Source organism: Lynx canadensis, chromosome A3 (assembly GCF_007474595.2).
Source record: "Lynx canadensis isolate LIC74 chromosome A3, mLynCan4.pri.v2, whole genome shotgun sequence".
Lineage (NCBI taxonomy): Eukaryota > Metazoa > Chordata > Mammalia > Carnivora > Felidae > Lynx > Lynx canadensis.
This window is the reverse complement of record NC_044305.1, coordinates 122038563-122063727: the sequence shown is the minus strand read 5'-3', so window position 1 is coordinate 122063727 and position 25165 is coordinate 122038563. Positions and strand designations below refer to the sequence as shown.

The 25165-nt window shown below is 41.9% G+C and overlaps 1 non-coding gene across 1 annotated transcript; it reads right to left on the bottom strand.

Annotated features, from left to right (window-relative positions):
* Positions 1 to 22649: 22649 nt before the first annotated feature.
* On the bottom strand, positions 22650 to 22754 carry LOC115511342. The gene has a single exon (XR_003968009.1). It is a non-coding gene; the product is annotated as a U6 spliceosomal RNA (small nuclear RNA).
* Positions 22755 to 25165: the final 2411 nt, after the last annotated feature.

Below are 25165 nucleotides of genomic sequence, written 5' to 3'. Positions count from 1 at the left end.
AGACAATATACACCATAAAAAAAAAGACAACAAATGGACCAACCAATAGCAAAAGATAGAATACACACCAAAAGGAAAACAGTTCTTAAATCTACTTGGACTTTATTTTCTTATAACAATGAGCTGATTTTTTTTTCGAAGCTTTACTAAATGATCTATTCATTCTTCCACTGGTTTGTGATGATATGTCTGTCATATACCAAGTTCAGACATATACGTGGATTAAAAAAACATTGTGAATGGCAATAGTATTAAGTTAACATAGGAAATGTAGTAGAACATATATTTACGTAAGATTGGACAGGTATTTACCTTATAGTGAGAAAGGCTTTGTTAAACAAAACTCAAAATACATAAACCATGAGGGGAAAGCTAAACAGAAAAAGATTCCTGTACTTCAAATGTCACTCTGTGCAGAGCCAATAATAAGAAAAGCCTGGAAGAAGATATTAATAAGGAATTACTGTTTAGATGTATGAAGAATTTCTATAAATCATCTAGAAAAGATAATAAGCCCAATACAATATAGACAAAGGATAAGAATAGGCAACTCAGAGGGGATCCAAAGACTAATAATAGATGCTCATACCCAGTAGTTATCAGTGAGTATCACTTTGCGAAACAAAGCCTGATAAATAGGAAAAACCAAATGTTGCAAATAGAAATATCCACGCGCTGCTGGTGGCTTTCTGGAGAGCATCTGGACAAAACTTAGTGAAATTAAACATACACATAAACCATGGCCCCCAGTCATGCCACCCTTGAGTGGACACCCCAGAGTAACCCTCTCACAGACATTTATGAGGATGGCCACATTATTTGTGGCAGCAGGAAGTTGGAGGCAACCTAGATGCCCATGACCAGAGCATAGATACATGAAACGTGGTATAAGCCCACGCTGAAATACTCTGTCTGCCACAGCCAGAAATCGTCAACTAGTTTTGCATAGAATAACATGGGAGTAACAAGTAAAAAGAGAGGGACTTAATCAATGTTATTTATATGAATTAAATATACATAATAAAAGATTTTTTTAAGCTACACAGCTTATATAAATTAATGTGGAAGTTGAATTGGGAGGACATACACTAAATACACTGGAAACAGTGTATTTAGGGAGGAGGAAGGGGGACTGGAGTTAGAAAGGAAAGCGATTAAAATTAAATGCAACAGAAGAGGCACCTTTCCTGAATAACAGTACTACACTATTCACCTGTGCACATACTGCCTCATTGGTCCAGTAAAAATATGCAGAGTACCTTCCTGTGCTTTGTAAGAACGCTAGGATCCCATAGGTGGATGGCAGAAAGTTTCCTGCCCACAAGGTACTTCACATTTGTGAACTGAGGAACAGAAGCACCAGTTGTTTGTAAATGTACTCTGGGCTTCTATGATTCTAAGAGAAATGAAGACGATGGTGATTACAACCAGGACGACATCAGAAGTGACATATCCTAAGATTAATCACTCCCAAACCTCACCAGCATATATACTTAAATGAATTTAGGCAAACTGGATTTTGAAGCTTGGTAGATGTCCTCTGGAAACAGACTCATGGGAACATGGAAATTCCCTGCAGGAGGACCTCTAGTTATCTGGTGCCCAGCAGCATTTCTCAAGCCCTGCTCTGTCCCCCACATGCACACGGCACTCAGACAGCAGCAGATGTAGAAGACATAAAATACCACATGATCAGTTCATTCTTCCCAGTGTTATCCCTCATTAGATTTCTCCCCTGGAGCCAAAATACAGCCCAGGCCACTAGTGCTGGGCTGGGTTCTGTTTCCTAGGAGTAGATCCGTCTCTAACCCAGGTGGCCAAAGGCAAAAGATGAATTCCTTCTAAAAAGGAAAAGGGCTAGTCATTGTAAAAGGAGTGCTCCACTCAACCCCTTGCCACTTGGGGTCCTACCTTCAAAGCTACTCAGGAGTAATGAGTTTTGATGACATCTTATCATGCAATCTGCATTTTCAGGACAAAGCGACAGCTTTGCAATGTCAGAAAGTGGCTCGGCCTGGAGTATGTGTGCGTGCTGGTACTAGAGGGGGTGGGGGGTGGGGAATAGAGAGGAAGTTAGAATATCCTTGGGAGACAGCACCTAACCTCAAGTTTGGGGCTGAGATATCTCAGCCTTAAAGATCCTTCTCAGAACTTGAATTTTTCAGGAAAGGGGCTAATTTCCTTAAAGACTATGCCATTTGCTATTTTCACCTTTCATAGACATGAAATATCCTGGTTCCCTCATCTGTCCCACGCTCCTTCCTTCCTCCTTCTCGCATATTTTCTGCTGCTTCTAGATAGGGGATACAATAAAAAAAAAAAAAACAAAAACAAAAACAAAAACAGACCAATGGATACTGGTTGAGGCTGCAGGTGGGCAAGGATTTCCAGAAGAAAACATGGACATTTTCTCAGGGTCAGTACCCAGGCACTTAAAACCTTCAAAGATTCTGAAACATCACAATACCTTCCAGTGTTGGCAAGGGTATGGGGAAGAGAGCCCTGTCACAGCAAATGGCGATGCATTCCAAGCATTTTATATATGTCCACAACCTCTGGACCAGTAATTGCTCTTATGGGAAATTATAGACAGGGAATTATCAGAAATATGGGCACAGACTGACATTTAGGAATACTTAATGCAACATTTTGTACATGACCCACATGCCATCTGAAGCCTCCCTGTCTTCTGAAAATTAAATAAAATCATCCCAAGACTCTATCTCGTAGCCTGTGGAAATTCCAGCGTCTTCCTCAAGATTTCTGATGATTCTCTGTGCATAATCTTCAAGTTCATGTAATGAGTGAACCCTAAATCTTCCCAGCATTAATCTAAATTCACAGCTTTATACGAACTGAGATCAGGGAATACATTCCCTTTCCTTGACATTCTCTCCAAAACAAACAGGTGGAATTTATATATGCTCAGTCTGCAGAGACGAATCAGGAAAATGGAGGGAACATATACCACAGGAATATAAAGATGTTAAGTTTTAAAACTAAAAAAAAAATGTTTTTTAATTCTCAAAAACTTTCTTCAGCGTCCCAATTCCCCTGTAACGTCACTCAACTTGCTGTCCTTTTGTTTGTTTGTTTTAATCTCTTTTCTCTCTCTCTGTCTCTCTCACTTCTCTGTGTACTCCAACCCCATATTTTACCTAACACCATAAACAGAGCAATGTAGCGCTCTCCTCTTTGCTATCTACAGATAGATCATGCCCTCGTGGCCACACCAAAAAGCCTAAAGAGATATTTTTCTAAAGATGGTTAAGAACGATTTCCTTCCTAATAAAGACATGCAGAGACTCTTTGTCAGCTGATGTTATCATGCTTCATGTGATGTCTGGAACTGTGGCAATCATTTTGTAACCATGGGGAAAAAATGCAAGAGCCAAGAATGGAAGAGTACAAAGGGCCTGGGAGCTAAAAAATGTAACCCTAGAAGGAATTACTACCATAATTCTTTTCATAAGAAATAATAAGCATTTCTGTGTTTATCATTATTTATAACATTTTTAGACAAATGCATCAACTCAACTCTGACACGATGATCCCATAGGTTAAGGACTCAGTCCCACAAGACTGACTCCCCCCTTCAGACACCTGTTCAAGCCCTGGTTATCCTCTTGCTTCTGGCCACCTGGCTGTGGTCAGAAGTTACAGTGACCCCTGTTTAGGTTTGACTGATTTGCTAGAGTGTCTCATGGAAATGACAAAAACATTTCAACCTGGAAGCTCTCCAAATTTCTATTGGGATTTTATGGAGGATTCCTCATGTAGGTATGATTAATTATTAACTCTATTTCAAGCCCCTCTCCCTTCTCTGGACAAAGGGAGGGCTGAAAAGTCCAAGCTTTTAATCATGGCTTGGTTTTTTCTGGTGAGCAGCCCCCATCTAGGAGCCCACTAAGAGTCACCTCATTAGAACAAAAGACACTGCTATCATGCCAGAAATCCCAAGGAATTTAGAAACTCTGTGTCAGGATCCAAGATCAAAGACCAAATATTAACACAAGAGATGCCCCTAGTGCTGTTATTACTTAAGAAGTTACCAGGGTTGGGGGAGCTCTGTCCCAGGAACTGGAGCAGAGACCAATACATGTATTTTTTATTATCTCACAAGCATACCTTTACTTGCAGCCAAAGGCTTCTTAATAGATGCATTATACATCACACTCTTAATATTGATAAGCCTCAGGGTTCCCATCTTTACTAAGGGAATAACAATAGTAATTTATTATATTCAGTTCTTATAGAGATATATTGATCTGATGTCTCCATATAGTAAATAACCGTTATACTTGTTATTCTTCCATTAATTAATTCATTCCCTGAATATTCTGTCCTAGATAGCATAATGACTACTAGAGGTTCTGAAATGAAAAAGGAAGATGCTTAAGATTTTTATCGTTTAGCACCTTTAATAACCTGGCTTTCCCAGCTTCTGTTTTTGACAAATCCCACCAAAAAACCTTTGCTATGAATCCACTATATTCACGTTATTCACCTATGATACTAGACTCTTTCTTCATTCTTGTATGTTTGCTGCTCTTTCTGCCCTGCTCCTTCCTCCCACTCTGCAGGACCGAAGGAACTCAACCTTCGTTTCCTTACACGCCTGCAGAATATACTGTTTATTTTGGTTTCCTCTGTGATCCACAAAATGTGTATATGCTTCCATCAGCACATTTTATGAATACAGATGGGAATTTGATGGTATTAAGGCAAGGGTCCAAAAAAGAAAAAAAAAATGAATCTTACTAATCAGGGCTTCTGTCCAATGGTAACCCAGGCAGAGAGAGTCTGAAGGAACTGTAGCCGTATGGGTAACAAAGTACTATTCTGCTGTTAGCTCAGAGAGTGTCCCAGGGCTGAATTCAGAATTCGCTGTCCAGCGCTGAGCTCTCCTCAAAAGTGGGTTAGAGACGTGGGTTTGGTTCAAGCCTCCTAGTTCCTCCCTCCCACTTTTGTGAAGTCTAAACTTGGGCCTCCTAGCATCATCTTAGCAGCCATATAAAGACCAGACTAAGGAGAAAAAGGGATGGTTGGGCACCAAAGAAGTTGCCACTTCAGTTTGCAACTTCTATCGAATATGGCAGAATATAGTGAGAGCCATACAACTAGAGCTTTCTTAAGGACAGGATCTATCCTGGTCTGGCAGCAGGATTAGGTGCCTGGAACAATGATCAGGCATTTTAGCAACTTTTCCTTTCTCGGGATATTTCTGATGAAGGGAAAGGAGACTAAAGCTTCCTTTCCCAGTAGTATGTGTATGACTGCCTTTATAGATTTATGTGTTTGCTACTTACAGTAAACTGTGTTCCTATTCAACAATATTTACTGCCTTCCCTATACCTTCCTGCTTTACTGCCTGTGGCTCTCTTTGGCCAGTGAAGTGTGTGCTTCTAACCAGATGACAATACTCGTGGTTGGAAGCTTCAAGAGTAGCACTTGCTTCACCAAACTCTATTTTCCCACTATCAAGGTAACCAGCAATGATCTAGAAAGTAGCTGCTCCATCATCCTGGGCCCTGGGGTGAGGAAGGGAAGGACACAGAGCAGAGCCTCAGCCACCCATCAGCAGGTAAGTGGTGTGAGTGAGCAGTACAACAGGTGTTCTCAAAGTGACTAAGAAGTTCCAGATGTCTATTACAGCAGCACAACCTGGCCAGTGCTGGTGGCCCCGGGAGTCCCTCCAGGATTGAAAATATCACCTTGTCATCAGCCTAAAACAAAGCCCAGAACATATGCATGCTCAGTGGACTTGCTGAACAAACTGATGAATGTTTTTAATCAAAACTATCATTTTCTTCAGTGAGAGGCAATATAGCACAGCAAAGGAGATTAGACTTCAGAGTCTCAGAGACTCACTTTAAATCCCATTTTTGCCACATACCCGTTGTGAACCGTTAGGCAGCCCAACTTTCTAAGTCTTAATCTCCTCTTTTAAGAAGAAATTTGTTTGAAATGCCTTCCTTCAAGGGCTTCCTGGGAGTGTTAAATGAGATAACATCTATAAAGAACCTGGTATGTTGTCAGGACATCATAGATGCTTAATACCTTAAGTTTATTGTAAAAGTTATTGGCCAATTGGCCATTTTGGTTTTGTTGTTTTATTCAAAAATGGTACACTCAGTAGCAGTGGAGGTAACAATACATTACAGATACCTCTGCAAGATAATCAACAGTACTGAATAATTGACTGGTTGGGCAGGAATAGAAAAAATAAGGAAGAGGAAAAATAGAGGTTAATTACCAGATTTGTGAAGGAGATGGGTGGGCACTGCTATCTGATCTAGATAGAGCAGACAGAACAGGTCCTATGTGACTGGGCTTGGTTGGCAGGACAGGTGTATGGGTTATAAATTCAATTTTAGGTTTCCTGGGTTCCAGAGGGCTATGAGTCATCCACATAGAGTTGTTAAGTTGATAACTAAATCCACAGGTCTGAAACTTAGGAAACATATAGGACTACACATATGTTTGTTAATTAAATGAATAGTTACATGCAGGTCAAGAGAGGTAAGTTACCACTAAATAACTTCTGCGGTAAGCATAATTCATATTTCATGTGTACATTTTTGCATAACCAATTGTCCATGGATAAAGGGATTAGCCTACTTTGCACCTGATTTGCATATGTCCTATTCTGAGGGGAAGAATTTTTTATTATTGTGAAATTTCAGGTTTACATTGAAGGAGACCCATGGCCATTTAACCAAATACAAAGATAGTTACCAAAGATAAACTATTTGGGGAAGTATGAAAGAGCTAGCCTCATGAAGCAAAATTTTCAGATGTTAATCCTTTGGTAGTGATGTTTGTGAGTTTTCAGAAGCATCTTAATCAGTACTAGTTATTAACCACAGATGGAGATGGTAGTTAGACAATAAAGTCACTTTCACCAAATCATTAATTCAACAACTATCTTGTTTTATTTTGTTTTGTCAACTCTAAGAAAGGCACTGCCCTGGTCATATTGTGAGACGACAAAACCAGAGGTAGTTCTTCACTTTCATGGCTATAAATGGGCTGATGATAAGGAGGATTACTACTACAGGGTGATCCAGGTTAGGCTCCATGGTTGGGGGAGTGGGGAACAGTCACTTCCAACTGAGCAGGCCAGGTGGGTCCATGTGGAGCCTGTGATTTTTGAGCTGCTTCTTAAAACTTAAACATCTGTATATGTGGGGAAAATGGTTTGAAGAAGGCATTGTAAAGGGGAGAATGACAGGAGCAAAGGTATGGAGGTGGGGAAGAGTCAGGTACTTATGCAGAAGAGTAAAAAACTCAATTTGATTATGATTGAATATTAAGTAGTGAGCAAGGGGACAGAAAATGTAGATGAGGGCCAGATGGTAAGGAATTCTGAATACTAGGCTAAGGAATGTGATCTTTATTCGATATTAGATCCTAGGACTCCATTGTAAGAACTTGAGCAGAAGAGAGACTGACTCTTAGAGGGAATTTCCAAAGAATGATATCCGGGGACTTTCCTGGGGATAGTTTTTCTCATCATAAAGTCAGAGAAATAGTATTTACTGCACAAGGATGGTTTTAAATGAGATAACCTATATAATGTGTTGGTTGGTAATAGGTTCCCTTCCTATCCTCTTTCCTGAAAGTGACCTGATAATATCCACCTGCTCCTCATTAAGACCCCAAGGGCAGCAACTGCAACAACACAGAGATATTAACAAGGCCAGGTGCTATAAAGGCAGCTGGAGACCCACAAGCAGGGATTTAGCAGATAAAGTAAAGGCAAGCAATAAAAGGAGAAAAGGGGGAAGAAATGTTTGCCACAGGCTGTTGAAAAGAAATAAATTGGAAACCTGTTATGCATGTATCTGGGACACTGCTGTTACCTCGGGAAGGGGGGGGGGGCTTACAGAGGGAGCTCTGGTGGGTCCTAGAGCACCCAGGAAACCGGCCCCCCAGGCTGTGTGTGTGCATGCATCTGTGTGTATGTAGACGCTGCAGCCCATTCCAGCTGTACTGGCTGGCAGAAGGGAGCTAGAGCTAATCACCAGGATTGTTTCATTTAGGAAAATTGCTCTCATCAAGTTGCAATTGTGACATCATAGCAGAGCAGTGTCTGCAGGCAAACTGACATATGCAAAGTTCCAACAGGAAAATCTGAGGAGACACAGCAGGAGCCCTCAGGGCACCACTAACAAGAAATGTATAGAATGGAAACAGCTGAAGATGGGCCTTGCTGCTACAGGGTTAAGTTCTTACCTGTACAGAAAGCCCCCCGAAGTAATCTCAGAGTGTGATCCAACTACCTACCTGCCCACTGAAGTATCATCAAGTCAGCAGTGCCCATGGAACAATGTGTCCACTATTCAAGAATAGAACAAGAGGGACAGCACTTAATGTTTGCTCTCCAACGAGACCAGAGTCTAGACAGAGAGAGACAATATGTCCTCTATGAGCTATGAAGTCTCCATGAAATATGCAGACATATACTAAGGGATGGCGATGCTCCGAGGAGCCATATATAATCAATCGGCTATAATCAGGGAATTTCCCGGAAGAGGCATACGTGAGCTGAAGCTCAAAGAATAACAGGAAAACAACAGGGAAGCCAGCTAGGGTTGGTAACATGAAGGGGACAACATAAGGGTAGGTAATTAACAATGGCAAAACTAACTCAAAGACAATGACTCTGCTCCTCCTGCTTAACGCCTTCACATGTGTGACCTGCAAAACATCTACACAGAAGTTTTAAAGTCATGACTCACTGCCCTTCTTCCTAGCACATCTCCTCCAGAGCAGACACCCACCCTTCTGGAGGACCCTGTGAGGCAAACCTTGTGCCTGACTCTTGAAATGCATCCAGCTTAGGTGTCTCCTAAGCAGCCATGAATCATCCCAGCTCCATACCAGAGATCCTGGGCAAAGAATTTTAGTTCTTCTAAAGAGCTGTATATGACAACGCAAGCTCCAGAGGGTAAGGATGTTATTAAACGAATAAATGAATGAACAGGATAGGTAAACCTTCCAAAAGAACTTAAGCTGGGGCCCCATACATATCCTAGTGAGAAGGGTTGGTAAACTGTTTACACATATAAATATCTGTTGAATTACTGAGTTAAATAAGGCAAGAATCAATTACTGAATGAGTAACTAAATGAAGGCAAGCATATGCTACTTTTAAAACTATCAGAGTTTTGATCCCTGAGGGAAGTCTTCCTGAAGGCAGGTGCTGGGCAAGCTTTACAAGAGCTTAAGTTTCTAGTTCCCCTCTCAGGGCACCTAACCCCATTCATACCCCCACCCCAACTGCCTGTGTACACACAACCCACCTTATACCAGGTTGCATGAAACCTAGTAACTCACCTAGTGAGCTTTTACATACATCAAAGCCAGAGCATTTTATAGATGAGAAAAATGATACTGATCCAGATCAAATCTGAGTTGCAATAAATTTAGGATTCTAGGATTCTCCTACCATAGGTTTTATTCTGAGACCCTGGGAAGATGGCGACTATTTTCTTATCACCAAAACATACTGACTGTGCCCATTCTTCACAATGACCCCAGTCAAATCCCCAGGGAGTAGCTTTCAACTCAACCAACCAGCCCACCAGCATACTTGGACAAGCTCAAGGTTTTTGTGGCATTTCATTTATTTAAGCTATATAAAGTATACACTTTGATGTGGGTCCTATTGGTAGATATTCTCCTCCATTCATAAACCAGGGTTTAAAATGCTGAAGAAACACTCTTCCTTTAGTGTCCTTAACTTTCCACTGAGAGTTTTGTTTAGCTCATAAATCTCAAGCCTCAGTCTTGGTCTTCTGGATATGAGCAGACTCTTTCCCTGGAAACTTATATCCTGTCTGAGAAATAAGCACAGCCCTATGCTAGGGAGCAACATAAAAATGAGCTCATCCCAGCAGAGAAAGATGGGCCTATTAGACATTCATCTCAGCCTTAGCCACAGGCAGAGCAGGAGGCAAGCAGAGTGCCAACTGCTATTGAAGTCAATGATGAGACATGGTTGCCGTGTCCAAGAGGTGACTCTGGTAAGGCAGAGGGTGGCAGGAGGGCTGGGAGGTGGGCTGGCTGCCTGGAGCGCTCAGGCATAATTTCCTTTACCTTCATGCTGTCACTCACAGTCCTTTATATAGCACCAATGTCATGCCACATCAGCTGCACCTGTGCCCCTGTGATGACTTTCAAACTCAGATAAATCCCATCAACAGACATCAGGATGATGGGCACAATGGAACACCCTAGTGATTGATCTGTTTGTTTCCATCCTACGGCTGTGGACCTATTAAATAAACACTGGTGTTTTTGAAGGAAAAGCAGGAGAAATGACTATTGGGTGGCTTTTATATTTCTTGTTCTGTTTGGATGTTGCTGTTGTTGTTTGCTCTTTGGATTTTTTTTTTTTTTTTTTTTGGTGTGAATGATTCTTTTCAGACAAATAAATCTGGACATAAGCAGCAGGACTTTATTTGCCAGCTTGAATTCCTTAGTGAATATACTCCACAGCTGGCACGATGTCAATGATTAGCTGATTTCCCTGCATTTTGATTGAGCAAAATTCTGCTCAGTGGCCAAGTTATACATGAGAAGTAGAGGGGCTACATGATCTTCCCCAGAGACCTTGCCCCTGAATGCTCCCAAGGCCAGTCCTCTCATGTCAGGCTGGTGGAGAGAATCTAGGATGATGCACACTTTTTTCCTCATTTTGCACAAACTAAACTAGGGTTTGAGGGCAATATTATTCCCTGCTGTTGCATAATCCATTGCATTTTGGGTTGATTTCCAAAGGAAATAATTTTTTTATTAAGTGTTTTAAGTTTATTTATTTTTGGGGGAGGAGCAGAGAGGGAGAGAGAGGGAGAATCCCAAGCAGGCTCCACACCATCAGCACAGAGACCTATGCAGGGCTCAGACTCACAAACTGCAAGTTCATGACCTAAGCTGAAATCAAGAGTCAGACGCTTAGCCAAATGAGCTACCCAGGCACACGATCAAAAGGAAATTATTTATAAAAAAATGTTTATAGTATTTCAAATATATAGTTAGAAGCATTAAGAAACTCTAGACCATAAAAATCCACCCTCCTCAAATCTTTTTAAGTGTTTTTTTCTAGTTTTTAAAATCCTGACCAAAAAAAAAAAAATCTATTCAGAATCTGAGAGTCCCTTTTCTTATCTGTTCACCCAAGAGAGTTCCTTAATTAGTATGTTACTATTTCTTTACCTGTAAAATGCAAATGATGTCACTAAGGATATCATAAAAGGAGTGACTCCAAAGCTATTTCAAGAATCACTTCAGGGGTGCCTGGGTGGCTCAGTCAGCTGAGCGTCCAACTTCAGCTCAGGTCATGATCTCGCGGTCTGTGAGTTTGAGCCCTGCGTCAGGCTCTGTGCTGACAGCTCAGAGCCTGGAGCCTGCTTCGGATTCTGTGCCTCCCTCTCTCTCTGACCCTCCCCCATTCATGCTCTGTCTCTCTCTGTCTCAAAAATAAATAAACATTAAAAAAAAAAAAGAATCACTTCTTCATTACAGCCTCCCAAGAACACTGTGCCTTGGAGAACCATGATATCAACACTGGGTATGTGAGAACCTGGAGTACCACAAGTCAACTCTGTCTTCTGCATCCTCCCCACCAGGCCCTGAACGGAATGACCTGAGAAACAATGGGGAAGGAACCTGCATGTCCTTGCAGCAATTAGTAGGTTCTCAAAGGTAAGGTGGTGACTTCCAGATACTGCTCATCAGTTCTCCTACGATCAGTCTAAAATGAAGGCATAAGAATTTGGCACATAAGTCAGTCTGTGCATTGTGAGAAAACTCCCTCCAGTTTTCTAAGTTTCGTTGAGAAATGTGTGAATAAGGGCAAGTGACAGCACGACACCCGCCTACACTGCTCCCTATCTATAGTTGTGCAACTCGAGGTGTGGTCTGTGCACCAGGGCCAGTGTGTAAGCTTCCTGTCAATGATCTGCAAGGAGATCAATACAGACATTAGAAGTAAACGTGTCAATACCTGTGTAGCAATTTGGCATTGTCAAAACTTCCAAGGAAGGAATCTACAGGCTCGTCTATTTTGAACAGTGTGCAGATTAATCTGGAAGTTGTCCAACTTGGATGGCAAATCACATTGGTCACCTGTACTAGGATATACCTATTCATGACTGACTGGAAGTCAAAAATGCTATATACAGACAATAGGTACGTAGGTAGGTAAGTAGGAAAAATGAACAGGCCCTTTGCCATAGACAGTCTGAGAAGCACAACGCTATCATATTCACCAAACTTATAAATTTCTCATTCATTGTCTTTTCTGATAGGTTGATTATAAGCTTTATGAGGGCAGAAACTGTGCCTGCCTTCTTCAATGCTCCACCACCAAAACCTAGCACAATTCCTGGTTTGTTGAATGAATGAATGAATGAATGAATGAATGAATATTTAGGATTCTGTCTCCCTCCAGTTTGGCAGCTATTAAATATCAAGAGAAAATGACCACAGTGTATTTGTCAAGTCAAGTCACAAGCTCTCACTCTCCCCACTTAGCCAGTCTTCAATGTTAGGATAAGGAGACAGGAGACTCCAGAATACATCTCCAAATGTATAAACCACATCTCTAGAGAAATACAATTCCCTCTATAGCTTCCATTTCATCACCACCTCTTCAGGAGCACAGCTGAAAAAGTAGAGTATAAGTGACATTTCTTGTTATAAAGTACTTATTGTTTGGAAGTTGTCTGTGTCCCATAAACATGCCATGGGGTCTTGGTAGGCTCCAGAGAGTAAATGAGGCTAAAGTTCAAGGGCTGCTGACATTACCAAAAAAACCCACAAAAGTCATGGTCTCATTTCCCCAGAGGATACAGGAGAGACATACCACATTCAGCATATTGTAATATTTTGATTTAAAATATATTTTGTTGACAAGTAGTAAAAAGAGAAGCATTAGGTTAGAATCCACAGTGGCTCCCACCTGAGGTCACACAGGCCCCTCAGGGGAACTGGGAAGGGGGTGGATGTTCCAGTTATCTGTTGCTGCATAGCAAAGTCCTCCTAATTAAAATGACATAAAAAAAAAAAAAACCATGTTGTTATGCTCATAGATTTTGAGGAATCAGGAATTCAGATAGGGTATGGTTGTCTCTGCTCCACAACACTTGAGATTCTAGCTAGAAAGATTCAAATAGCTAAGAAGTTCTCAAATAACTGAAGACCAGAATCGTGGAGATGTTTTCACTCATAGGTTTCGTACCTGACCCAGCATGACTCAAAAGCTGGACTTGGCTGGGGCTGTCGGCCAAAGCAACTCTATGGATACATGGTCTCTCTCTAGGGACTGGGCTTCCTCACAGCATGGCAGTCCCAGTAGCCAATCTCTCATATGATGTCCCAGGCCTCCAAGATTAAGACTTCCTGAAAACAAAGGGGAAACTACCTTGCCTCTTAGGATCAAACTTCAGAGGTCACATGATGTCACTGTGGCTGAACTGTATTGGCACAAACAGGCACAGGCACACCCAGCTTCAAGGGGACATATGTAGACCCCACCTCCTGATGGGAGAAGTGTCAAAGAATGAACAGCTATATTTTAAAACTTCTCCAGTGTAGAAAACTTCTGAGACTTTAGTGATTAACAGGCAGGGATGCTGAAGGTACTACCGAGCATGTGAGAGTTTTGCACCTCAAAGAACTAACCTTCCCAGGATGTCAGGACGCCTGTCCCTACAAACTCCAGATCCTTAGATTTAGAAAGCTAGAGGGGCACCTGGGTGGTTCAGTCCCTTAAGTGTCCAACTTCGGCTCAGGTCATAACCTCACAGTTTGAGCCCCATGCCTGGCTCTGTGCTGACAGCTCAGAGCCTGGAGCCTGCTTTGGATTCTGTGTGTGTGTCTCTCTCTCTCTGCCCCTCCCCTGCTCTTGCTCTCTCTCTCTCACTCTCTCTCTCTCCCTTTCAAAAATAAACATTAAAAAAAATTTTTTAAGAAAGCTAGAGAGAAGCCATTTCACCCAAGACCACCATCCCTCAACCTATCTCTTTTGCCCAAGAGGAAACTGAAGCCTGGGGTTGATCGGTTGAATTTAGACTCCAGACCTCCTTCTTCTTCCAAGTTAGGTAGTCCTAAACACTCTCTGAGGTGACGTACTTTCTCCAAGTAAATCCATGTTAAAATTCCTAGTGTATAAAATCATTAAAAGATATTAAAACTGGTAGTGAATATATGATGAATAACAAGATATTTACATGGTTTCTTTTTTAAATTTTTTTTAACGTTTATTTATTTTTGAGACAGAGAGAGACAGAGCATGAACAGGGGAGGAGCAGAGAGAGAGGGAGACACAGAATCTGAAACAGGCTCCAGGCCCTGAGCTGCCAGCACAGAGCCCAACGCGGGGCCCGAACTCACGGACCGTGAGATCATGACCTGAGCCGAAGTCGGACGCTTAACCGACCAAGCCGCCCAGGCGCCCCAAGATATCTACATGGTTTCAAAGTAGCCAAACACACATCATTTACTAATAGACAAAAAGAGGAACTTTACAATGGAAAAATCTGGTGGACACCACCCTAACCCAGTGATCAAAGTGACAAATGAGCATCACTTGACTCCTGAGAGGAGGCGCTGAGAAGGCATAACATCACTTCTATGACATTCCTGCACAAAATAAACAAACTACATCTAATGATGATTGAGGAACATTCTACAAATAATTGGGCTGTTTTTCAAAATGTGAAAGATCATGAAAGACAGTCTCCTTCCTTGCAAGTAATGTTTTAAAGAGACTATATTGGTACACACACACACACAAAGGAGAATGATAAAGTAAATGGATATAGTATAAACAGTTGGAAAATTTGAAAATGTTCCTGTACTCTTCTTGCAACTTTTATGTAAGTTCTGTATACGCTTGAAATTACATCAAAATAAAAAGTTACACAATCAGCAACAATAAAACACATGTTTGTAAATCTCGAGGTGGCGTTCTTCCAGGCTACTGCAATGAATTCCATTCCTTAGCTCCCCAGGCAGTAATGGTTTAAACAAACCACAATGTCCTGAGCTCTGCCCTCACACACTTACACAGTAGCTCTCTTTGGTCACTGAGGCTTCAGGGAAGATATCAACCACAGTACTTCAGGACACAAATGGGCCCGACTTATTGATCTCTTAGGTCATGTCTTACTTAGGTTACAGGTAAAATTGCTTTAATGAAGAGACCCCAAATCCAGAGGCTTAACTAAAATAGAACTTCACTTCTCTCTCATCAAACAGTCCAGAAAGGTTGGGCAGCTCTGCCATCCTCAATTTGAAGCCTCCGTCTCTGTCCAAAGGAGCAGCTTCCATTGCCATTTCCCAGCCAGAGGGGAGAGGAAAAGAAAGAGTGAAAGACACACAGCTTCATTATACTCAGTCTGGAAGTTTGCATACATCACTTCCATTATCACTTTCTTGGCCAAAATTTAATTACATGCCACAGCTAGACTGTAGGGAGGCTGAGTAATCAGCCTCTAACTGGGTGGATGTGGGCCATGTTCCCAGCTAAAACTCAGGGTGGGGGCAATGTTGTATTATTAAGAGGAAGAGAGTAAGAAAAGATAATGGTCGGTAATTAGAGACTCTGCCCAGGGAACAGAGATTGGAGGGCTTCTACAGGACTAGCAGAGCATCTCACTGATATTTCCAACAGGGGTATGGGTTTCTGGGGGAGGTGGGAAATTCATTGAAGACATTGGTCTCCCAAAATAGGCACTGTCCTGGTTGGTGACCATTTGAATAAATTATTTAAGTAGCTATAACATTTCCAGAGACCCAAGGTGTTCTATTCTGGAGACAAAGACCAATCAAGACTTTCTCTGCCATGGAGAGTTAAGATCGCCATGGTCAAATTATTTTCATTCTGTCGATAAAATGAAAGGTCTTTACAAAAACAAAGTTGCTCTCTTTCATGCCTGGATTCACATCTGCATGCACACATACGTGCACACTCAACACAAGGTTGTTCCAAGATACTCAGAGTCCTCTCTTTGGGATACTCTTCATTGATTAGGAGCACTAGGAATATTTATACTGCCTACTCTCACTTACTTTATATGATTACTAAATGGTTTCTGTAAAATAACAGGCGAATTGCTCAACATTGCTTTTTAAGGGACTATGTCTTGACTTGTCAAATTTATGAGTGGCTAAATTGCTTTATGCACATCTGAAAAAATTACTTATCCCAGAACAGGCAAGCTAACACATTTGTATTCAAGTTGATTAGAGCTTTGTTTCGTTTCTGAGGATTTTTTTTTTTCTCAACATAACATTCCAGAATGTGACTTTTTCTTCCCTCCTTTTTTCTCCTATCTCTGTAGGATGCAGGCATGTCCACGGGCAGACTACAATGGGCTCTGCCTTTTCTGTCCAGCTTCACTGTACCCTAAGGAGGCTGAGAGGAAGCTAACAAGAGTATAGGAGGGTACTGTCTGCTTTACTAGAATCCCCAGTTGGGGGCCACCCAGTTGGTTCACTCATTTGATCTTCCAACTTCAGCTCAGGTCATGGTCTCATGGTTCCTGAGTTCAAGCCCCATATCAGCCTAGCTGCTGTCAGCACAGAGCCTGCTTCAGATCCTCTGTCCCCCTCTCTCTGTGCCCCTCCCCCACTTGTGATCCCTCTCTCTCCTTCTCTCTCTCTCTCTCTCTCTCTTAAAAAATTTAAAAAAATTAATTAAAAAAATCTCCAGTTGGCCATTTGAACCTGAAGATGTGTGGATCACCAAGGCATATTAGTCATAGAGCCTGATGAAAAGACAGGGACATTTATGCACCGGGAAACCAAAGATCTGAAAGTATCCAAAGTGCCACAAAGAGGCCTTGAAAGTCACCGTGGTTCCCCACAGACCAACTTTGTGACTCTTCTTATGCCCCAGATCTGGAAATAGTGACCCCTTCTCTCTGCTGGTAACTTGTCCCAATGTCTAGCTAGGACCACCTACCTCCCTGTGACTGCCTCTTCAGTCATTCCTTCTGCATTGATCCAGTCACAGCCCCAGACCAAGGACTTTCAGAAAGGCTATCAACCCTGACCTGTGCCACAGACTTCTCCATGTCAAGAGCAGAGGCATCCCTAGATCTAACTGCCAGCTGCATGGCCTTAGCATACCTGCCCACTCTGCTTTTCTTTTTTTTTTTAAGTTTATTTATTTTGAGAGAGAATGCATGCATGTGCATGAGCTGGGGAGGGGCAAAGAGAGAGGGAGAGAATTCCAAGCTGGCTCCACATTGTCAGTGCGGAGCCCAATGCAAGGGCTCAATCTCATGAAACAGGAGATCATGACCTGAGCTGAAATCAAGAGTCAGACGCTTAACCAACTGAGCCACCCAGGCACCCTCCACTGCTTTTCAATGCCCCATCTTCAACCAGGGATTGTCAGTGGAAGCAACAGAGGGCAGTCAAATGAAGAGGTAGCATCATGTAGAGGTTACAAGTGTGGTACTGGAGTAGGATTGCCTGGGTTTGCATCCTGGTTCTGCCTCTTTCTAATCCTGTGACCTACGCCAAGGATGCCTCTCTGCCACAGTTTTCTTCTTATTAAAATCTGATTGATAACATTACCTCCTTCACAAGATAGTGTACATTTAAATTACTTAATATATGCAAATCACTTAGAGCCATGCCTGACATAATTAAGCCTTGATAAGCATTAGCTATCACCGTCATTATTATTGTTACTATTATTATGGAATCTGACAATTAGAAGATCATTAATGACCTTGTCCAAAGCAATTTCAGTAAACCAGTGGGAACATATAGGTCAGTGTGATGTGGACAGATGAATGCATGGCAGGTGAGAAAGTAGAAACATGGTATTTGGTCACGAGGAGGAGAACAGATAAAAGATAACTAAGGAAGGGCCAAAAAGGAATCAATTCATTCTTTCACCACAAAATACTCTGACAGAAAAATTGTTACAAGGCTTTGGTGATTCTGATGAAATCATATAAATTTAAATCAATCTATTAAGAGCAATGAAAATATTAATCATAACTTAAGCAAAATGCTTCAAACTTTACAGAATATGTATATCTCACTTTATTCTCTTTTTTTTCAAATCCAAGTTATTTAACATATAGTGTAATAATGGTTTTGGGAGTGGAATTTAGTGATTCATCACTTACATAGAATACCCAGGGCTCATTGCAACGAATGTGCTCCTTACTGCCCATCATCCATTTAGCCCATCAGCTTACCCAATACTCCTCCATCACTTTATTCTTAAGTCTGAGTATACAGGGGAGTCTCCTTGATGCCATTTACACAAGGGAATCAAGTCTTGGGTGATATGCCCTGTCCCAAGCCATGCACCCATCCTGGGTAACCCTCTCTTTCCTCTCTAGATTATTAATATTGCAGAAATGCTTATGTCTGTTACCCCACTGCTCACAAACCTCAGAGAATCTCTAGTAATGAGAGCAGGTGCATTTTCTGAGTTTGGAAGAAAAGAGCAGCAGCAATTTGCCAACAGTCTGCTTGCCCAAGCTTTTTAACTCAGGGGGGGCCCGTAACAGAATCTCCCACACTATTCCTTCTTGCTGACCCAGGGTCATAAGAGCAGGAGTATTTCCTCACAGTCTGCCCCCCCCCCATGCAGAACCCCACCATCCTCCTCTTCTGTTCACTTTGTTCTTTTTCCACTGGGCCCCCACACCTGAGCTGATGGCAAAAGACCCTCCTTTGCACTCCAGAAGGCTGAGCACCGGGGCACTCGCTCAGGATCTCACCACCACCACCCTATAAGGGGTTTGCACCTCTATGTTGGACTCTGAACTGGGGAACGTTCTGCCTCCTTGCAGACCTCTAACTTCCTGTAGCAACAGGCCTCACACCTGTCTCCGGATATCTTGCTCCCTGCTCTGCTTCCTCTGGTGATCTGTACAAAGCCCTATTGACTTAACAGTGCGTGTTCCCTTCGGCATTTCTCCTCCTTGCAACTCCCTGGGGTCTCTCTGTCTAAATGTAAGAGGTTCTGTGCTGATAGACAACACTGGCCAAGACAAACTTGGCAGCAATTGGTGTTTACAAGGTCACTCTGGGGACCCATCCAGCCAAGCAGGGCTGGGGCAGGGGATGCCGGCTGCCCCGCGAGGCCCTCCCATCTCTAAGTGTGGGTCTGACGCTTGCTCACCCAGGACTTTGGCTTATCAAGCATGATACATTGCAGAGCACTTCAGTCTCCTTACTCTTTCTCCATCCATGACAGAGCTGCCCTTTAAAAGCTCTCTTTGGATATTTGAAGCATTTAAATGTTTTGTTGTAAAGAGTTTTGGCTCTTCGCTTTACATTTCTCTGGACACAAGCAGCAGCTTTAAAACTACATTTAAATACATTGGAGAGTAGGAAGGGGTTGTAAAATTCAGAGCTTCCATTACAGAAATCCTCTAAATGCAATTTCCTTTATTAGGAAAAGGGAGATGTCACAGAATTAAGAGGGTAGATGCATTAGATGACTATTGCTGCTATAACAAATTATGACAAACTTAAAAAAACACAATCCTATTATCTCAGAAGACTGAGGCATGTCTCAGGAGGCTAGAACAAAGAAGTAGGCAGGGCCTCATTCCTTTATGAAGGCTCTGGGAGAGAATCTTGCCTTTTCTAGCTTCTAGAGGTTGCTCATAGTCCTTGACTCGTGGCATGGTCCATCCTCCGAGCCAGCAATGGCACACTGAGTTCTTCTGATATTGAATTTCTGTGAGCTTCTCCACAGGCACATTTCCTTCCGACTCACTCTCTTCCACCTTTAAGGACCCTTCTGATTATCTTGGGCCCACCAGGATAATTCTCTATTTTAAGATAAGGTGATTAGCAACATTAATTCCATCTGCAACCTTAATTTCTTTTTGCCATGTAATGTATGTTCACAGATTCTAAGGATTTGGATATGGACATCTTTGGGGAAAGGAGGGAAGGCTTCTGCCTAACACAATAGGTATAATTGGAGATATGCTGGGCTTACAGTTTTAGTGAGCTTGGCATTGAACCTGGTATTGGGAAGACAATTGCAGGGTAGTCTGAATGATCCCCACCTCCTCCCAGCCACCCACATCCGAAAAGGGTCTGCTGAGGTTCTAGCCACATGTGCTAATCAAGACTCAGGTCCCAGGGATACAAACCAGAGAGCAGTGTCCTTTTGATGTGGAGAGAGTTCTGGTGACTAACCATTATAGAATTCATGGAAGAGCAATCTCTCTGAACTGCTCTCCCTCAAACAACTACTCGCTTAATGAATCCTCTCCGTGTCTTGGATAAATCACACCGGCTGAGGGCACCGCGCACTGAAGGCTCTCTGCTAGTTGGCTAATTTCTGATACACACAAATGCTGTCAGTTCCACCAATGGAGCTGGATGCTCAGCCATGTCAATTGCGATTGCACCCCAACCTATTTACGCCAGCCTATGGTCTGGTAATAATGTAATGTAACTAAATGTCACATAAACCAGTGAAAGATAAACACAAACAGCGTTGTTTGAGGCATACCAACTGGAATGCTGTAGAAAGACTCGATAGAGATGAGTGACTTCCACAGCAACCACAAAAAAAGAGGCAGGCAAATTAGTTGGGAAAACAACTATAAAAGATAGGGAATAAAATCACAAAAGTTTCAGAGGATTTTGCCAAAAAAACAGAGACAGAGCCCACAGTGGGAAACTAAAGACCATGCAGAAACAAGTGCAGCGGGAGCACAGTGCGGGAAGCACAGTGGGGTGCTCCAGGGAGCACCTCTGGAGCTCTAAACAAGCAGTGAAAGGGGTCCTAGCCTTGCTCTATTGGCTGCAGAATGGGTGAGTGAGGTCTGACTGATGTGCAAATCCCATGTAGGCACCGGAAGATTCATTTAAGGAAGGCTTGCAAAGTGTGCACAGATAAGAGGATTATTTCTAAAAGGCAAAGCAAGGTGAGGGGCACCTCCCCTTCTCAGTCACAGAAGTGGCTGGTCCTTCAAATCCTCTCTGCCTTCCTGCCTGGAAGTAGAAGGAATTATTGGAAACTCCACTCTGTCTGCAAAGCCTGTGTGTGATCCCAGGCTGACAGATGGGGCAATTGAAATAATGCTTCTCTGAGAAAGTACTTCCAGAAAATCCCAGCTCTTTGCTTGGTAACCTCACCCCTTTGAAGACAGTTATTAATTTGGGGGAATATCAAAGAGCGTCTGGTGACACATCTTCTGACCTCGTCCTCCTTCTTGCTCATGAGCATGTCCCAAGAAGAAAATAAATACTTTCTTTAGTCATAGCCTTAAAGCCTTTAATGGGCCTTGTGCCCATATACACAAAGAAGTCAGACCCAAATGAATTCAAGACAGCGGAGGAAGACGAACCCAGAGCCCGAGGGTCACATCTTCCCTGCCTTTCCTTTCTCTGTGGGTTTCTATCGGTCAGAATGCAGTCTGCCATCTGTGAGCCTGGGGTCCACGGCTGCTCTAGAAGGAAGAGTTGGGTCACTGGATAAGCTTGAATTCTGGTACATATGTGCAGATGCCAAGCAAAATGTATTGAATCCATACGGATTCTACAGAATCCAAAACATATAGAATCTAGCCCTTTTCAGCCCCAGTCCTAAGGGAGCAAGGCAAATGTAATTGCATGGAGATAGGTCCAGATACAGATATCTTCATATAATTTCAAAAACAGAAAATAAAGCAGTACACTTATAATTAAAGCATGATGACTGAAGATCACATGGAGAAGGAACTAGTGTAAACGATACAAACATTCCATATACTGAACAAATCAACAAATGACATTTGAAATTAGTAAATCATTTCTAGGTTACCACTGGGAGAATTAGAGATAGAAATATTGAAAAGAAGATGCATGACAGGGAAGGAGCGTGTACTGACTGAATTTGCATGGAAATAGTAAACGGTCCAGCAAAACGTGCATTAAACTTTTACAAATGTGTCCACGTAGAGAAGGAGGTGGAAGGTGGTTGAGAAGAGAGTATGTTACTCCTGGCTTTGCCTGACCTCTGTACTCTACCCACTGAAACTAAAAACTGGAAAATTGGAAATAAGTGTTTATGCACTTAGAAAGTAAAATATTATGAAACTATTCAAAATGTCACTGTTGTGGAAGACTAATGGCATGGAAGATGTTCATAATATGTGGCCAAACTTTTATGGCCATTGTGGCCATTGGCAAGAATCTGAAAACGATTTGAAGTTCACACATGGGCAAAATAAACCTAACCACATTCAAATAAATTGTTTGATTCATGGCCTGATAGATGTTTCAAATCACTTGTTTTATAAGTTATAAAATGTCTTAAAAACTTGTTGGAAACAATCAAGTTAAAACAAAAGTATAAAAATTGTAGCAAAGTAACCACATTGTTGATCCCCTAGTGATAACATTCTAGTGTACAGTCTTTCGGATATTTATCTACAGGTTTATAAATTTTCACTATATATATATATATACACACACACACACACACACACACACACACACATATATACATACATATATATACATATATACATATGTATACATACACATATACATATATATATACATATATATATACACACACACACATACATATAGACACACACATATGATTCCATTAAACAAAATAGAATAATACAATTCCTACTATTCCACAAAAACAGTAAGAATGCTTCAAAAATATTTGTGTCGTTCTTGCACAAGGACCTTGGTAATTTTTTCTGTACCCTTCTAGGTTTATAATATGAACTGCCATATAGTGAAGATAGTGTTTAAAATATTATCAAAATTATAAAAACTTTTGAATTTAAAATGAGTTCAAAGACAATTAGCTTAAAAAGCCCAAAAGGCTTTATTGAGTTAACAATAAGTTTAAAAAATGAAATTAATTTTAAAGCATTGATTTTTTTTTCCTAAAAGAGTAAAACATTTAAATTGTTTTTTAATTCAGTGTTTCAACTCAAGAAATAGAAATTAACTCAATTTAGCTTTTCTATAGTGTTTGCAAATAGGTCTTAATATTCATATGGCCTAAACAGCACAGCATTTCAATTCCTGGTTGTTAGCTTTTCCCCAAAAAGCTGAATTCAGCAGTCAGCAGGCTTGCCTTGGACAACGTTGCTTGGGAGATCGGTGGTAAGGGAGGAGTGCCATTTAGTGTTTGAAAGACCTAAAGCATCATTGAAAGTGATGGTTCTATGCATACATCCCTTTAAAAGGATGACACTGAAGTGTTAGGCTAACCTTTGGCCTAGGTTAACCTAGTTTTGGAAAAGCTTCAATCACCAGCTCTAATTATTGCCACCCCCTGGAAGGCTGCCATCCTGGATTCAGTATCTACTATCTTGTGTGCTTCCTCTTGATGCACAAGAGGAACTGGGTCCAGTGGCCCCTCTGGGACTGACAGATTATGACCTTCTGTGAGAAGAGGAAGGGCCATGCTCCTAAATGAGACAACAGAGTGGGGAACCCAGGCTTCTGATTGGGTAATGTGATTTGCAGAAGCATTTATTAAACCTCCCTGATGTGTAAGGCAATGCACTGTAAAGCACATCCATCAGTGAATCGGGTTTTTGTGTTCTAAGCCTAGGGCCCTCTAGGTAATAATTAGATGATCTTAGGTAATTGATCTAATCTCAAAGTGACTCAGTACTTTAAATGCAAAGTGGGGACAATAAATACTACCTGGGTAATATACTCTTTTTTTTTTTAATGCTATCTTGACCCAGTTTTGAGGCCCAGGCTAGAGGCTAGTCAGTTCCCATTCTTTTATTTTTTTTTAATGTTCATTTATTTGAGAGAGAGGGACAGAGAAAGGAAGAGCAAGTGGAGAAGGGGTAGAGAAACAGAGGGAAAGAGAGAATCCCTAGCAGGCTCTGCACCATCAGCCCAGAGCCTGAGGCAGAGCTCGATCTCTGGAACCATGAGTTCATGGTCTGAGCTGAAATCAAGAGTCGGAGGCTGAATTGACTTAGCCACCCAGGTGCCCCATCAGTTCCTTTTCTTGAGAAGTCAGTTGAGTCCACACCCCAACCACCTCCCTTATCAAGCACTCATACTCCTGGCCCTTATAACTCACCTGATTCCAGGGTGAGTAACAGGGCCAGGTAACAGACAACCCTTTAAATAGCCCTTATGACCCAGATCCTGTTGAAAGATTTTAAATTAGGCAATTCTAAATCTGGTTGCCTCTCCTTGCTCTTTCCTTCCTGTAAAAATCACAAGGTGCTTGCCCACCATTCCCTTCCCTCCCTCTCCTTGGTGACAGACCCTCATGCTTCCCCTGACTGGTCCTGCATGGCATGCTGTATTCTGCCCAGGGAATCATCAGCACAACAAAACTGCAATATTCTTTCTGGTTTCTCTCCTTTGATGTGTGTCTGGACTCACCATAATACGCCCAAGGCAATATGGTTAAAAGAGCCTGCCCTGCGTAACTCACACAGTGATTTGGAGACACATTAAGATAATGGATATGAAAGCACTTGAACAGGTGGAGGGATTACAGGCATGTAATACGGCCTGAAGTGCTCTCTTCAGTGGTGGAGAGAAGCATAATGTCAGGTGACAGATGAACGCTTCGGTAGACATCATTAGTGCTCATCAGTATTGTATTCTCTCCTCACTGGGCACACTAGACACCATATCTCCTAGCTCTCTTGCACCTGAACAAATCCAAGTGACTATTTCTGGCCAAAGGTTATGAGTGGAAATGACATGTTTCGTGTCCAAACTGAGGCAAGGGAAAACCTTGCAAGATATTCTAACTCTATTTCCATTCAGCATTGAGTATGGGAACCATGCATAAAGATTGCAGAACCACAAGATCTAATAGCCTAGATCACTGACTCAGTACATGCTTGGGAGCCCCTGAAGGTTAAGACGACCTCTAGCAAATTTTACTTGAGTGAGAAATAGATTTAGATTATATTCTGCTGGAATTTGGGGTATTTTATATTTAAAAACTAGGGGTGCCTGGGTGGCTCAGTCAGTTAAGCGTCCAACTTCAGCTCAGGTCATGATCTGGCAGTTTGTGAGTTAGAGCTCCGCATCGGGCTCTGTGCTGACAGCTCGGAGCCTGGAGCCTGCTTTGGATTCTGTGTCTCCCTCTCTCTCTGCCCCTCCCCTGCTCATGCTCTGTCTTTCTCTGTCTTGAAAATAAAAATAAAACATT